Source organism: Silene latifolia, chromosome 11 (assembly GCF_048544455.1).
Source record: "Silene latifolia isolate original U9 population chromosome 11, ASM4854445v1, whole genome shotgun sequence".
Classification (NCBI taxonomy): domain Eukaryota; kingdom Viridiplantae; phylum Streptophyta; class Magnoliopsida; order Caryophyllales; family Caryophyllaceae; genus Silene; species Silene latifolia.
The window spans coordinates 173,311,075-173,328,631 of record NC_133536.1 but is presented as its reverse complement, the minus strand read 5'-3'; the positions used below and the strand labels follow the sequence as shown (position 1 = coordinate 173,328,631).

The 17,557-nt window shown below is 39.8% G+C and overlaps 1 non-coding gene across 1 annotated transcript; it reads right to left on the bottom strand.

Annotated features, from left to right (window-relative positions):
• Positions 1-17,228: 17,228 nt before the first annotated feature.
• LOC141616342 (small nucleolar RNA R71) lies at positions 17,229-17,335 on the bottom strand. Its single transcript, XR_012530697.1, has one exon. It is a non-coding gene; the product is annotated as a small nucleolar RNA R71 (small nucleolar RNA).
• Between the last annotated feature and the right edge of the window lie 222 nt (positions 17,336-17,557).

The window sequence follows — 17,557 nt, the reverse complement described above, 5'->3', positions numbered from 1 at the left end:
AAATGAGAATAATTAGGTCAAAAGGAGAGAAGGACTCTCATTTTGTTCTTCTCGGCCAACCGTGTGCTAAGGGAGGGAGTGGGCTTTCCACTTTCTCCTTATTTAACTAGTGGTCCGACTCGTTTTGCTAAATGTATATGACGGGTTTTAATTATAAATCGTCATCCGTTATCGGATATTAAAATATCGACTAGTAACAAGAATCAGTCGACATATTAATACTTGTCCGACAATGACAATATTGTATAATTAATTAATTCAATGTACATTAATTAAATATAACCGTTTATATTCAATTTCCGAATTAACCGCTTAATTCACCTTAGCCAGTATTATTTAATCCGTATTAAATAAATATCTCAACATCGCGTTTGACTAATTATTAGTCAATAACTCCGACTAACCGCTTAGTCATATTAGGCATCAACATGACTGTATTTTCATACCATCACATCTCTCAAACGTATCCTATAGGTGTGACTTTTAGGGACCAGTTGATCACCGCCATCTGTATGACAATAACGTCAAACATATCTAGCAAGCCAACCGTTATTGATAAACGTGGACCAACTGATAATAACACAAAAGTATTCCCTTTGATCCTTTTAGAGATTTATATGTTATTGCACTAACTGTATAGGACACCAGCCCCAACAAGCTCACACTTGTCCGTACAAGTGTACGTGCGATAACCGATTCTCATATCCATTTAAAATTTCTCCCACTCAATGTAAAACAATTTGCAGATCTGTATCCGCAAAGGTCATATTTTACAATCGATCTGTATCAAGAGTGGTTTCCCCGACTAGAGAGTAACTTAACTGATAAAACGAATCCGTATTCGAGCATGGCCATGCATTCCGATTCTGACTCCTCGAGTGGCCCTGAGAAATATCGAGTACCTGATAAAGGCTGAATATTTCCTTCAACTCGACTACTGCCGATCTAAGCACAGTATGGAATGACCCAGAAAAAATCTACTTGGCCCCCTGTTACGGATGACCGTGAGAAAGAAACCAAAGTCACCCAAAATCTGCCTTAATCTCAAGAGACAGTCGATAGTCAAAAGAATCGACTCTTAGGATCACCATGGAGGTCCTATCCACAACCTGGCACCGAATGTTATAAAACATTTAAGACTCCACGTCGTTGTCACAATTGTGTCCTATGAGATATCCGTATAACTCGCCTCTGTGATTGGTCGGTCAACTGTTTGACTTATGGCTCGTTGAATCCACCATCAACCAACGTCACAAAATAATTGCCAGAGTTATCAGCTCACGTGGGCAATTAAGGACCAAAATATAATGTTTGTTCAGTTCACTTTGTGGTATTCAAAAATTATCGTACAATTCCACATGAAAAACAAAATATATAAATATCAAAACGATGATGTCGTATAGAGTACACGAGAAAATGAATCTAATCCATAAAAAGTACTACAACTCAGGAACACGTTTAATTCCCATGGAAATAACATGCCTTTCATGCTTATCTTGTCGTAATGGTTTAGTGAGAGGATCTGCTATATTATCATCTGTAGCAATCTTTTCTATCACTACCTCCTTTTGCTCCACGTAATCTCGGATTAGATGAGCTTTCCGTTGTACATGTCTAGACTTGTTGCTAGACTTAGGCTCCTTAGCCTTGAAGATGGCACCTCTATTGTCGTAATAGATGGTGATCGGGTCATTCAAACTAGGCACTACAGATAGTCCTTGTAAGAATTGACGCATCCATATCGCTTCCTTTGCGGCTTGAGCGGCATAGTACTCGGACTCGGTCGTAGAATCTTTGTAACACTTTGTTTGGAACTCTTCCGGTGATGCATAGCGCCATTAAGAGTAAAAACGAATCCGGCATCGAGATTTAGAGTCATCTCGATCCGTTTGGAAGCTAGCATCTCACAGAACCGGTTGCGCATAGCTTTTGATCGCCTCCATAAGTCAATGCCCAATCTTTAGTCCTCCGTAGGTACTTAAGAATGTTCTTGTGACCATCCAATGTGATTCACCGGATCTTTGTTGGAATCGACTTGTCATACTCAATGCATATGCCACGTCCGGACGTGTGCATATCATGGCATACATGATTGACCCTATAGCCGAAGCATAAGGGATCCGGGTCATGCGCTCTATCTCTTCCGGTGTCTACGGTGCCCGAGACTTGCTCAAATGCACCCCCTGGAGCCATAGGAAGAAACCCCTTCTTGGAGTTAGTCATCTTTGAATCTCTCTAGAATCTTGTCTATATAAGACTCCTGACTGAGAGATAACATCCGACGTGATCTATCTCGATAGATACGGATGCCCAAAATTCTTTGTGCCTCACTGATACGTGCATTTTATATAGTCTTTTTAGCCTATTTTATGCACGTATTTCTATGCTTTTATCGTGGTTTTATGCTACGAAATGCCCCGTATATGCTACTTTGGGCTATTTTGTCTTAATTGCAGGAATGAACCAGAAAGTAGCGAAATCAAGCCATTTACCGTCCATTTTGCATGCATTTGGAGGAAGAGTAGATTTGGAGCGGGAAATATTGCTGTCTTGGGATGCGTGAAGGTGTTCCGGGAGCTAAAAGGACAAGTCAAAGTCAAACTAGCATGAAATACAAGTCATTGAAAGTCAATTATCACTCGATCGAAGACATTCTTAGTCGATCGAGTGGCTTTAGGAGAATAATCAGTCGATCGAGCACTATTCTAAGTCGATCGACCAGTTCCTTATATGCCCTCACTCGATCGAGCACTTTCCTTGGTCGATCGAGCTGTTTTCTGGCTGAGTTTGCTCGATCGAGTGATTTAGTTACTCGATCGAGTGGATTTTGCTACGGGCTGGGCTTTTTAGGTTTAATTCCGTCATTAGGTTTAGTTAATCCTATTTTCTTATAAATAGGGAGTCAGTTTATCATTGTAAGGGGGCTCACACACTTTATTCCGTTCCTTTTCTCTCTGGTTCGGTTACTTTGCATTGTTACTCTTGTTCTCCCATTTCCAGATCATTTATTTACAGTAATTTCTCTCCCTTCTTCTCTTTAATTACTTAATGTTTATTTATTATTCTTATTAATTTCATGTCTAGCTAAATCCCTTAGTATGTTAGGATTAGGGAAGCCGTGGTAGCGATGTTTTAATTGTATTAAATAGATTAGTCTTGCGGTAGGAATTGTATTAGGCAATTTAATTGTTATCCGGTCGAATGTATGCATGCAGGAGACCATAATTCTAGTTGACCCCGACCTAGATCGAAAGATTGGAAGGGAAGGCTTGCTTAATTACAATAGGGTATTGCAGTGAGGGCGAAAGTTAAGCTGTTTACACTCTAGGGCGGTTTAAGGACCGAAAGGTTACGACCATAGCTCTTCCTATCAATAGTCTAATCGCCTTAATATTCCTGATATAATAGATCTAATAGCTGCCACGGTGGACCGACTCTTAGCATACTTCTTTCTCTTACTGTTAATTCTTTTTCCCTTGCCTTAATTTCTAGTTTAGTTAAATCAATCAACCCCCCAGCATTGTGACGTTAGACAGATAGATAGACAAATAGATAGTACACCGCCTCCCTGTGGAGATCGACCCTACTTACCGCTGACTTCTGTTAGTAGTACTTAGGTATTTTATTTTTGGTACGAAACGACAGTAGTTACTCCTTGCATAACATGTATCATCAATTTGCACGTATATGAAATTCAATTGCTTTTTGCCGTCATACATTCGGGTTAGTGGTTGGTGTCACATGCAGGGAGGTGCTTACATTTCCCTTTCTTTCATTTTTTTACCCATAAACTCCACATTAGCCAAATTTGCCAGTTGACCCCTTAGCTACATCCAAATTTAGCCTGCCTTGTCAAGCTAGTTTAGATTGTTGTTTTGCGGTATATATTTCATTGTATCAAATTTTGGCGCATATTCTGTTGATTCGGAGTTGGTAACTTATGAAGAAAAGGAGTATGATGAAAAGACGTGAAAAAGAAAAAAAAGAAGTTGAAAAAAAAGGAATTCGAAAATGAAAAAAGAGAAAAAATTCGAAGACGTGAAAAAAAAAAGAAAAAAAAAAAGATGTTGTTTGGTTGACGGTTTCTACTCCTATGTTCTATCTTACATAATTTGAGGAGTATATTCAGTTTGGTTTGGTGAGATTTTGTGCCAATTAAAGGGCATGTGCTTAATTCATAATAGAGTTGGAAATGGATATGTTGATATGGTTCTGTTTAGGTACTAGCTTGATCACCTATACCTCCACATTCCCATAAATGTTTTGCCTTTTCTTACTCATTGCCTCACTTTATCATATTTTTGTAAGCCCTCGGCTGTGACAGGACCTTGTTTGGTTGGAATGTATGTTCGGTAGTTAGAATTGTCTATCATATTAGTTGCATGCATGTTTATGTGGGTCGTAGTTTAGGTGAGCGACTATTCCTCTTTCTCTCTTTTACTTATATATGTTCACCCTTTGCTTCATGAGAGAAAAGTGACCCGTGAGAGTCCATTATTAAAGGTGTTGCAAGGTCGACGGTTCAGCTTTATTCATAAACATCTTATAACTCGTTTGCATTTGACTGTCTTGCTATAAGTTTTAGTTTGCCTGCATTAAATTGGCTTAAGTGGGCATTTGTAGCTAGCTCTGAGTTATTTTTCCGTTCCATTAGCGTATAGTTTTGAGTTTACTCGGGGACGAGTAAAGGTTTGGTTTGGGGAGATTTGATACGTGCATTTTATATAGTCTTTTTAGCCTATTTTATGCCCGTAATTCTATGCTTTTATCGTGGTTTTACGCTACGAAATGCCCCGAATTGCATACTTTGGTTTGTTATGTCTTATTTGCAGGTATGGATCCGAAAGTAGTAGAATCAAGTCATTTACCGTCCGTTTTGCATGCATTTGAAGGAAGAGTAGATTTGGAGCGGAGAATATTGCTGTCTTGGGATGCGTGAAGCTATTTCGGGAGCTAAAAGGACAAGTCAAAGTCAAACTAACGAGAATTGTAGCTGTTGAAGTCAAGACCCACTTGATCGAGTAGTTTTCCACTCGATCGAGTGGTTTTAGGTTGAATAATCAGTCGATCGAGTTGTGTTCCTAGTCGATCGACCAGTTCCTTGTATGCCTTTACTCGATCGAACAGTTTCCTTAGTCGATCGAACTGTTTTCTGGCTGAGTTTGCTCGATCGAGTGGTTTTCTCTACTCGATCGAGTGGACTTTGCTACGGGCTGGGCTTTTAGGTTTAATTCGTTAATTAGGTTTAATCCTACTCCTAATTTCTTATAAATAGGAGTAAGGGTTGTCTTTTGTAATCATCTCCTTTTATCCGGAGACACTCTATACTCTCTTTTTCTCTCTGGATCGAATAACCGGAGGATACGTTACTTTTCTTCTGTCACTTTCACTGTTACTTTGTTCTCTTATTTCCGGATCGCTTAATTTCAGTAATTCTTCTTCCCTTATTCACTTTTTAATGTTTATTTCTTCTTTTATTATTGTTCTTGTTTATTTTATCATGCATAGCTAAATCCCCTAGTGTGTTAGGATTAGGGAAGCCGTGGTAGCAATGCTTTAATTGTATTAAATAGATTAGCCCTGCGATAGGAATTGTATTAGGCAATTTAATTGTTATCCGGTCGAATGAATGCATGCAGGAGACCATAAATCTAGTTAACCCCGACCTGGATCGAAAGATTGGAAGGGAAGGCTTGCTTAATTACAATAGGGTATTGCAGTGAGGGCGAAAGTTAAGCTGTTTACGCTCTAGGGCGGTTTAAGGATCGAAAGGTGACGACCATAGCTCTTCTTATCAATAGTCTAATCGCCTTAGTATTCCCGATAGTATAAGATCTGATAGCTGCCACGGTGGACCGACTCCTAGCATACTTCCTTCCTCTTACTGTTAATTCTCTTATTCATTTCTCTTCTTTAGCCTTTTTAGTTTAGTCAACACAATCAATTCAACCCCATCAGTGACATTAGACAGATAAATCGACAAATAGATAGTACACCGCCTCCCTGTGGAGATCGACCCTACTTACCGCTGACTTCTGTTAGTTGTACTTAGGTATTTTATTTTTGGTACGAAACGACAGTATCAAATTTTGGCGCCGTTTTGGGGAGGCAATCTATTTATTTATTTGTTTAATTTTATCTTTTTGTAGCCTCGGGGATTTTTCCTTGAGGTCTGTTTTTTTAATCTTTTGTTTAGTGCTGTTTTGATAGGCCTTACAGGTACTACCTAGACAGTTCTAGGTGAAAGGCAGTCAAGGGGAAGGCTTGAGTACCTTTGACCCATCACCGATGTCCCATTTTATGGAACAGACGGTGATTTACGGCGGGAGATGTGGTTCTGCTGAGCACAATGCAGCTGTAGTTGTGCCGCCACATCCGCCCTATCAATGGCCGCCGCAAGAAGATCCTCCTGATACACAAGAAGAAGAGGTTGCGGAGCTGAAATCCTTATTGGAGACACTTGCATCCCAATTGCAAGATCGTGACCGAGAGAGGCAAGATCATGATAGACGCACTTCTTCGCGACTTGAAAAGCTCGAATCGACATTGCTCGGTTAGCGGTGAGATACAAGAAGAAGAGGTTGCAGAACCGAGGTCTTTAATGGAGATACTTGCATCTCAAGTGCGAATTATGATCGAGTGAGGCAAGAGAGTGATAGACATGCGGATGCTCAAATCCTTGAGCTCGAGTCGTAGTTGCTCGGTTAGCGGTGAGATGCAAGAAGAAGAGGTATACCTTGTTGAGAACGGTTTCTCCCCTGAGAAAACCGTGTTGCCCATTCCGAGGATGACCTCTATGACTCGGATGACGAGTTTCTATCATATTTCATTGCCCCACACGAGGATTTATTACACAGACGGGAGGAATCACTCGATCGAGTGACAATTATTGGTCGATCGAGTGACTTTCCAGAAGAACTTGCTCGATCGAGTGATATCACTGCTCGATCGAGTGGCATGCAGGAGGATAGTTCTCGATCGAGTAATTCTGCCACTCGATCGAGTGAATTGCGGGAAGAGATTGGTCGATCGAGTGAACTGACCCCTCGATCGACTGATTTGGTCATTGGGAGCTGTAATTCGTCATTTGGGCTTGATTTAGATGACGACTTTGATGATGACAACGGTTATGGTGAGTCTCCCTTATTCAAAGCCGAGCTAGATGCGCTTGAGGCTGAGATTTACGGGACGGATTCCACTGAGGGCGACGAAAGGACAGCTAAGTCGGTAATTACTCCTAGCACGGAAGAGGTAATGAATTCTTTTATCTATGATTCCGTCATTGAGAGTGATCAACCTGAGGTAGTAAACGGTAATTTTATTATTATTTGTAAATTGCCTCGTCTTATTCATGCTTCCTTTTTCAAAGCTATACCCCCTCATATGTGGACGCATAAATTAGCAATTTCTCACCATCCTTGTCATTTTAAAAATGTTAATCTAATTTGGAGCCCTAAATTATTGACAATTGCTCCCGCGCTCCTTTATTTGGTGGATAAATTTAGGAGCGTACATAGGAAATTTGTTAGACTTAAATGTTTACACAATTTTATTTCCTATTTCTGTATTCCACTATGGTGCTACTTATGCTGTTGTGTAGCACATGCGCAGCTATTTGACAGGTTGCTGCGCGCTTTGAGCTGCTTTGATTGTAACTAATTATAGTGGCTCGAAGAAAAGAAGGTCGAGCTGGGACCTGACTGAAGCTAGCGCTAACCGGGAGGCAACCCGGCGTCTTTATTTTGCATTCTTTATTTTATTTCAGTTGTAATAAATGGTTTCTATACCATAAACTTTCTCTGTAAGCCTGTTTTTGTTAGTATGCGGGCTGTTTCAATTTCAGTTTTGCAGGAATTCATCGAGGACCAGTCGATCGAGTAGTCGTTCTACTCGATCGAGCACCTTAGCTGAGAGATCCTCTCGATCGAACAGATAACCCACTCGATCGACCCCCTGCAGAACTGAAACCACTCGATCGACCTAGTTTCCATTCGATCGAGCAGTTTTGAATGCCCATTTCACTCGATCGACCACTGTTGGACGGATATCGAGTGTATTTGACTTGGATTAGCTTCCTGAGACGGTTTTCCGGGCCTTAGCAACCTCCCATTTCATGGTCGGTTTGGGGAGGTCCCTTTATTCGCGCAATCTTGTGAGTTTTCCGCATTTACTCTCTTTCCCCTTTAGTTTGCATTTCCTTTCCATGTTTGGGTACAATGGGGGCATTGTACGGTTTGGTTTGGGGAGGTTATGCATCCATATCCGTGTCTGCATTTTGTTTCATTGCATTTCTGTTTCACGTTTAATTTTCAGTATGCATTGTTATTTATTTCATAAAGATTTAAAATTCCATAAAAATTGAGAAAAAATTGTTAAAATTCAAAAATTTTCACGTTTATTTTAGCATATAGGTTGAGTCGGAACGGTAGATTTCAATGATGAAATTGCACTGCGATTGTCTTTTGCTTAAGCCTCGCATTGAACTGTTACCTTTTAGCATTGTCTTATTGCATAATCTACGAGTTAATGTTTAAATTTAGCTGAACGAATAGACTTGACCTGAAATTTTGGCAACCTACTTATAATTTCTAAGTTTTAGAGCCTTATAAACTGGTGTCATTTGTGACCAGTTTCATGTAGGATTGTGAGTAGTATACTCCTTGCATAACATGTATCATTAATTTGCACGTATATGAAATTCAATTGCTTTTTGCCGTCATACATTCGGGTTAGTGGTTGGTGTCACATGCAGGGAGGTGCTTACAAATTTCCCTTTCTGTCATTTATACCCATAAACTCCACATTAGCCAAATTTACCAGTTGACCCTTTAGCTACATCCAAATTTAGCCTGCCTTGTCAAGCTAGTCTAGATTGTTGTTTTGCGGTATATATTTCATTGCATCAAGTTTTGCTTGTATCTATTGTTTTGGAGTTGGTATTATGAAGAAAGGGAGGATGATGAAAAGTAAAAAAATGACGTGAAAAAGAAAAGAAAAATGAAAAAAAAAAAAAAAAAAAAACCGAGAAAAAAAAAATATATAAAAAGAAAAGAAAAATGAAAAAAGATGTTTGATTATGAGACGGTTTCTGCTCCTATGTTCTATCTTATATCATTTGAGGAGTATGTTTGGTTTGGTTTGGTGAGATTTTATGCCAAATGAAGGGCATGTGCTTAATTCATAATTGAGTTAGAATCGGATGTTGATATATGGTTTTGTTTAGGTACTAGCTTGGCCGCCTATACCTCCACATTCCCATAAATGTTTTGCCTTTTCTTACCCATTGCCTCACTTTACCATATTTTTGTAAGCCCTCGGCTGTGACAGGACCTTGTTTGGTTGGAATGTATGTTCGGTAGCTAGAATTGTCTATCATATTAGCTGCATGCATGTTTATGTGGGTCGTAGTTTAGGTGAGCGACTATTTTTCTTTCTCTCTTATACATATATGCTTACCCTTTGCTTCATGAGAGAAAGAGTGACCCGTGAGAGTCCATTATTTAAGGTCTTGCAAGGTCGACGGTTCAGCTTTATTTATAAACATCTTATAACTCGTTTGCATTTGACTGTTTAGCTATAAGTTTTAGTTTGCTTGCATTAAATTGGCTTAAGTGGGCATTTGTAGCTAGCTCTGAGTTATTTTTCCGTTCCATTAGCATATAGTTTTGAGTTTACTCGGGGACGAGTAAAGGTTTGGTTTGGGGAGATTTGATACGTGCATTTTATATAGTCTTTTTAGCCTATTTTATGCACGTATTTCTATGCTTTTATCGTGGTTTTATGCTACGAAATGCCCCGTATATGCTACTTTGGGCTATTTTGTCTTAATTGCAGGAATGAACCAGAAAGTAGCGAAATCAAGCCATTTACCGTCCATTTTGCATGCATTTGGAGGAAGAGTAGATTTGGAGCGGGAAATATTGCTGTCTTGGGATGCGTGAAGGTGTTCCGGGAGCTAAAAGGACAAGTCAAAGTCAAACTAGCATGAAATACAAGCTGATGAAGTCAATTATCACTCGATCGAAGACATTCTTAGTCGATCGAGTGGTTTTAGGAGAATAATCAGTCGATCGAGCACTATTCTAAGTCGATCGACCAGTTCCTTATATGCCCTCACTCGATCGAGCACTTTCCTTGGTCGATCGAGCTGTTTTCTGGCTGAGTTTGCTCGATCGAGTGATTTAGTTACTCGATCGAGTGGATTTTGCTACGGGCTGGGCTTTTTAGGTTTAATTCCGTCATTAGGTTTAGTTAATCCTATTTTCTTATAAATAGGGAGTCAGTTTATCATTGTAAGGGGGCTCACACACTTTATTCCGTTCCTTTTCTCTCTGGTTCGGTTACTTTGCACTGTTACTCTTGTTCTCCCATTTCCAGATCATTTATTTACAGTAATTTCTCTCCCTTCTTCTCTTTAATTACTTAATGTTTATTTATTATTCTTATTAATTTCATGTCTAGCTAAATCCCTTAGTATGTTAGGATTAGGGAAGCCGTGGTAGCGATGTTTTAATTGTATTAAATAGATTAGTCTTGCGGTAGGAATTGTATTAGGCAATTTAATTGTTATCCGGTCGAATGTATGCATGCAGGAGACCATAATTCTAGTTGACCCCGACCTAGATCGAAAGATTGGAAGGGAAGGCTTGCTTAATTACAATAGGGTATTGCAGTGAGGGCGAAAGTTAAGCTGTTTACACTCTAGGGCGGTTTAAGGACCGAAAGGTGACGACCATAGCTCTTCCTATCAATAGTCTAATCGCCTTAATATTCCTGATATAATAGATCTAATAGCTGCCACGGTGGACCGACTCTTAGCATACTTCTTTCTCTTACTGTTAATTCTTTTTCCCTTGCCTTAATTTCTAGTTTAGTTAAATCAATCAACCCCCCAGCATTGTGACGTTAGACAGATAGATAGACAAATAGATAGTACACCGCCTCCCTGTGGAGATCGACCCTACTTACCGCTGACTTCTGTTAGTAGTACTTAGGTATTTTATTTTTGGTACGAAACGACAGTATCACTCACCCAGATCTTTCATCTAGAAATGGTTCTTCAACCATACCTTTACCGAAGTTAAGAGAGGTATGTCATTCCCAATGAGAAGTATGTCATCAACATACAATATTAGGAAGACAATCTTGCTCCCACTCGACTTGATATATAGACATGGTTCCTCGACCGATCGAGTAAATCCATTATCTTTTATCACTTGGTCGAAACGATGATTCCAACTCCGAGATGCTTGCTTAAGTCCATAAATGGAACGCTTAAGCTTGCACACTTTCTTAGGATGTTCAGGATCGATGAAACCTTCCGGTTGTACCATGTACAACTCTTCCTCCAAATAACCGTTTAAGAAGGCGGTTTTCACATCCATCTGCCAAATTTCATAATCATGAAAAGCGGCAATCGCTAAGATAATCCGAATGGAACGCAACATGACTACGGGTGCAAAAATTTCATCGTAGTGCAAACCTGGCACTTGGGTAAAACCTTTAACAACTAGTCGTGCTTTATAGATATCTTGTTGACCTTCCACATAATCCTTTATCTTGTAAAGCCATTTGCATTGAAGGGGACGAACCTTAGCAGGTAAGTCAACAAGATCCCATACGTTGTTCTCATACATGGAGTCCATCTCGGATTGCATGGCCTCAAGCCATAGCTTTGAGTCGGAACTAGTCATGGCACCTTTATAGGTTGCGGGTTCACTACTCGTTAAGAGTAGAATGTCATCTATGTCATGTTCCTCGACCATACCAATGTATCTGTCCGGAGGAATAGAGACTCTACCCGACCTCCTAGGTTCCTCGGGAATACTAACCGCAGCCGGGATTGAAGGAACTGGTTCCTCCAATGGTTGTTGGGCATTTGGTTCTGGGATCTCCGACAGTTCGAAGGTTCTATTACTCCTCGCGTTCTCGAGAAACTCCTTCTCTAAGAATGTCGCACTAGCCGCAACAAATACACGTTGTTCGGTTGGCGAATAGAAGTAATGACCAAATGTTCCCTTAGGATATCCTATAAAGTATGTCTTGACCGATCGCGGGCCGAGCTTATCCTCGTGTCTCCACTTGACATAAGCCTCGCAGCCCCAAACCCGTATAAAGGACAAGTTAGGGACCGTTCCCTTCCATAATTCATATGGAGTCTTGTTAATGACTTTAGACGGACTTGGTTAAGTATTAGAGCATTGTGAAGAGCATAACCCCACAATGAATCAGGCAATACGGTGTGACTCATCATGGATCGAACCATATCAAGTAGTGTTCGATTTCTCCGTTCGGACACACCATTCAACTGAGGTGTTCCTGGTGGAGTTAACTGTAAGACAATCCCACAGTCCTTAAGGTGTTGATCAAACTCGTGTGAAAGATACTCGCCACCACGGTCTGATCGTAGTGTTTTAATCTTTCTACCCAGTTGGTTCTGTACCCTATTCTGGTATTCTTTGAATTTCTCAAAGGACTCACTTTTATGCTTCATTAAGTAGACATAGCCATATCTACTTAAATCGTCCGTGAAAGTGATGAAATACCTATAGCCTTCTCGTGCGGTGATTGACATAGGTCCACACACATCCGTATGTATGAGTCCTAATAGGTCAGCAGCGCGCATTCCAACACCTTTGAAGGAAATTCGAGTCATCTTACCAATGAGACATGATTCACACGTGCCAAATGATTGAAAATCAAAGGCCGAGATAGCTCCATTCTCATGTTTGTTGTTTAACGCGTTTCTCATTAATGTGTCCCATACGGCAGTGCCATAGATAAGTTTGATCTTTGTCACCAACCTTTAACTTCTTATTCATTACATGCAATATTTCGGTGGTCTGATCTAAAACATAAATAGCATTCATGGAGACTGCCTTGCCATAAATCATATCGTGTAACGAGAAAAAACAACTATTATTCTCTATTACAAATGAAAAACCAAGTTTGTCAAGTGCAGAAACTGAAATAATGTTTTTTGATAAACTGGGTACATAATAGCAGTTATATAAAAATAACTCAAATCCGCTAGGAAGCTGGATCACATATGTTCCCCTCGAGACGGCAGCCACTCGTGCTCCATTCCCGACACGCAGGTCCACCTCACCCTTTACGAGGGGTTCGATGTTTCGGAGCCCCTGCACATGATTGCATAGAAGAGAACCACAACCAGTATCTAGTACCCAAGTTCCGTAACTTGCGTGGTTAATCTCAATCACATGAATAAAAGAAGACGAAGAAGACATACCAACAGGAGTAACGTGACCTGCTTTTATGTCCTCATGGTATACAGGACATGTACACCTCCAATGCCCAGTCTTGTGGCAATGATGGCATTCCATGTTCCCGTCCTTGCTCTTTGTCGCGCCTAGTGAGGTGCTCGACTCACCAGGCCCACTCTTACCTGATCCCGACTTCTTAAACTTGACTTACCCTCGCTAGGTTTGCCTGAGCTTTGCCCTTACCCTTGCCCTTGTTTGACACAACGAGAACATCCTGTTTCATGCTCCCACTAAACTTCATGTCCTTCTCGGTCTGTACGAGAAGGGAGTGTAGTGCATGAGGACTTTTCTTCAAATCATTGATATAGTAATTGGCTCTAAAGAGCGCAAAACCATCGTGGAGTGAATGAAGCATGCGGTCAATCACGATGTTCTCACTGATCTTACAATCAAGTGCCTCCAGTTTCTCGACATTCTCAATCATGCTGAGAATGTGTGGGCTAACTGGTTGGCCCTTCTGGAGTTTCGCCTCAAAGAAGCGACAGGTGTGCTCATAGGTCACGATTCTCGGTGCTTTCGAGAATTCCTTAGTGAGCGTGGTGAAAATCTTGTTTGCACCTTGGGCTATGAAGCGTTTCTGCAAATTGGATTCCATTGCAAAAATGAGTACGTTCTTTATCGCACCCGCTTCCATGACGAAATTGCTATATGTGGCGATCTCGTTAGCTCCAGCCGTGGGGCCTGGGTTTGACGGGATGGGCTCTGTCAGATATTTGAGCTTCCCGTCAGCAATGGCAGCATTCCGTAATGCCGCCTCCCATTCCGCGAAGTTTGATCCATCATTCTTCAGTCGAGTAGACTGATTCATCTGATTCATGAAGATCTGAAGCCAGGACTCTCGGTCCAATGTGGCACTTGGCATTGGGTCGTCCATACGGCCAGCCATTTTGTTATTAGCAGATTAAATGATCGTGTTCTACACTGAAAAAGAAAGAAAAACAAAACGAAATAAGCAACTCATCGAAGTGATTTAAGTCTATTTAAATTTATTTTAACGTGTAGACTCATTGCACTTGTATAATCGATCTACCTCAAGAATTATACAAATGATCCCAAGACTCAATTTCCGTAAATTGATAAGCCAACGGTTTAGCTAGTTCTACCGTTAGAACTCTTGGTCGATAGATTTCCATAAATCCTATCTTTAGTCCACCATAATCACAGGATCGTACGAGTGACCATAGTGTTGAGATAAAATAGGTCAATCAGTTCCAACTTACCCGACGTAGAAGGGGTCATATTATGCCTACCGACGAAGAAGGGATTCATTGGAGTTTGACCTATAAAGACTATTCTCAATTTTTGGTTATACGAGGAAGATCCCATCAACTTAGTTTTAATTCATTTTAAGTGAACGAACATCTAGCATTACGTGAATGAATTAACTTAGGTGATGGCTTATTAAGTTCGTGTTATATCTGTATATCATAGAAAACTAACGCGTAACCTCTATATGAGTCAGTTTTCATGCAAATATTAGGTGGTTTGGTTTTAGGCGGAAAATGATGCAAACTATCGTTACGATGAAAAACATAAAAAAAAAAACAAAACGTAAATAAAAGTCCTAGTGTGGCCTATCCTAGCAAGATAAACATAATACAACTTTGGAATCCACCGTTGGACCCGAGAAGCTTGTCTTGATGTTCCATCTTGATCCATGCAGCGGGAGTGAGCATCCGATCTCCATCTTTGGTCTTCTCAAAATTACAATTTAAAATTTACAAAATATAAACCTATTTACATTCTAAATTAAAACTGTAATTACAAAAAAAACAAAACGGAGATGCGAGATCTCAAAATACAACCAAGACCGTGTTCCATCATTACGGTAACACGTTCTACTAAGGCCACACTAAGTTACAACCGTTTGTAAAATCAAATACGTAATAAAAGCAGTCATGGCATTCAAAAGTAACGATAAATAAAAATTGCATCAACTAAAACAAAATTTATTCGTGACATAATTCCGTAATTATGTTAAATTTATCCAAACCACCTTTTAACGCTTAAAATTATATGACAAAACCGCTTTTATCAACTTAATTTTAATCCATTACAATCCGTTACTTTAAACCGCTTTAAAATAACTAAATGGTACGTGTGTGAACCGTTTCACAATCAAGCGAGTGTACAAAATCCGTATCATGTACATATTTGGCCGAAAAAAAATAAAACACGAAATTTTTTTTTTTTCTTTTCAGCGCGGCCAGAACAAAAAAAGGGTTCGATCGACTGATACAGCCAGTCGATCGAGTGGTCTCGCCAAACAGAATAGCTTTCGTGAAATCGATTTGACAAAACAAAACCAATTGCAATTTCGACGTAATTCGAATAAAAATTAAATCTACAATTGACAAAACCTTAACATATTGCTATAAAGACCGTTTATGATAACAATATACAAAAAAAAAAACGAAAACAAAACCAATCGATCGAGACACTACAGTCCTCGATCGACTGATCAAAACGTGACCCATATGTCACGGTTTTCAAGGCAAAAAAAATATCGATTCAAATCGTTTTATGAAAATCACGATGAAAAATATACGTGGCCTTGCTCTGATACCACTTGTAGGGTAATATCCGTATAAAACCCCTTAAAATTAAGGACTATAACGTAATTTATCATGTGATTAAAGGTCATAAACGAAAAACAAGAGAAACGATAAAAGAATAAGAATCAACCTCGGGTCCTGTGCAAATCGGCCTAAGAACAGAAATCAACGTAGATTTCCTCCTAATTGTTGCACCCAAGATCGTCTGAGACTATGCCCCTTGTGCTAGAAATTGCTCTCTGATTGCCTTGCAATATTGAGAGAGCTTTTGTGAGGTTTTGATGTGAGATCTAGAATTTCAGAGGAAAAAACTCCAAAACCCTAATTTTTCTACAAAATGAGAATAATTAGGTCAAAAGGAGAGAAGGACTCTCCTTTTGTTCTTCTCGGCCAACCTTGTGCTAAGGGAGGGAGTGGGCTTTCCACTTTCTCCTTATTTAACTCGTGGTCCGACTCGTTTTGCTAAATGTATATGACGGGTTTTAATTATAAATCGTCATCCGTTATCGGATATTAAAATATCGACTAGTAACAAGAATCAGTCGACATATTAATACTTGTCCGACAATGACAATATTGTATAATTAATTAATTCAATGTACATTAATTAAATATAACCGTTTATATTCAATTTCCGAATTAACCGCTTAATTCACCTTAGCCAGTATTATTTAATCCGTATTAAATAAATATCTCAACATCGCGTTTGACTAATTATTAGTCAATAACTCCGACTAACCGCTTAGTCATATTAGGCATCAACATGACTGTATTTTCATACCGTCACATCTCTCAAACGTATCCTATAGGTGTGACTATTAGGGACCAGTTGATCACCGCCATATGTATGACAATAACGCCAAACTTATCTAGCAAGCCAACCGTTATTGATAAACGTGGACCAACTGATAATAACACAAAAGTATTCCCTTTGATCCTTTTAGAGATTTATATGTTATTGCACTAACTGTATAGGACACCAGCCCCAACACAAAATACAACACAAAATCAACCCACAATGCCTAAATTTTCATCACATTCCGTACCCACCGAGGAGAACCTACCCAATGGTACTCCCACACCACAACATCTAACCGAAAATTTTATTGCCAAATCCGCATTTATCCAATTAGTTGAAAGAAGCCAATTTGGGGGGATGCCTAGTGAAAACCCTCATTCTCATATGGAAACCTTTTGTGACTATTGTGATGCGATTTCTCAAACCGGTGTAACGCAAGACCAAATTCGATGGGTCTTATTTCCTTTTTCTTTAATTGGCGCCGCGAAACAATGGTTGAAAGGCCTTGATAAGGCTACTCTCGGAATTGATTCTTGGAAGAAGTTGGCTCTAGCTTTCTACGAAAAGTTCTATCCACCGGAAAAGACTAACATGCTAAGAGCTCAAATTACGGGTTTTAAGCAAAGGGATGAAGAATCTTTGTATGAAGCTTGGGAGCGGTTCAAGGGAATTTGTCGCTCATGTCCTCACCATGGACTTAGCGAGTGGTTCTTGGTACAACAGTTTTGGAACGGTCTATATGAAGATTCAAGGAACATTCTCAACATGGGATCAAATGGAATGTTCACTGAAGTTGATGACAATCAAACTTGGAACAAGATTGAGGAAATGGATGTCCATAACTCACAATATAGTAGACCTCGCAAGGCTACTAAAGGAGGAAAGCATGAAGTGGACTTCATTACTCAATTGGGTGCTCA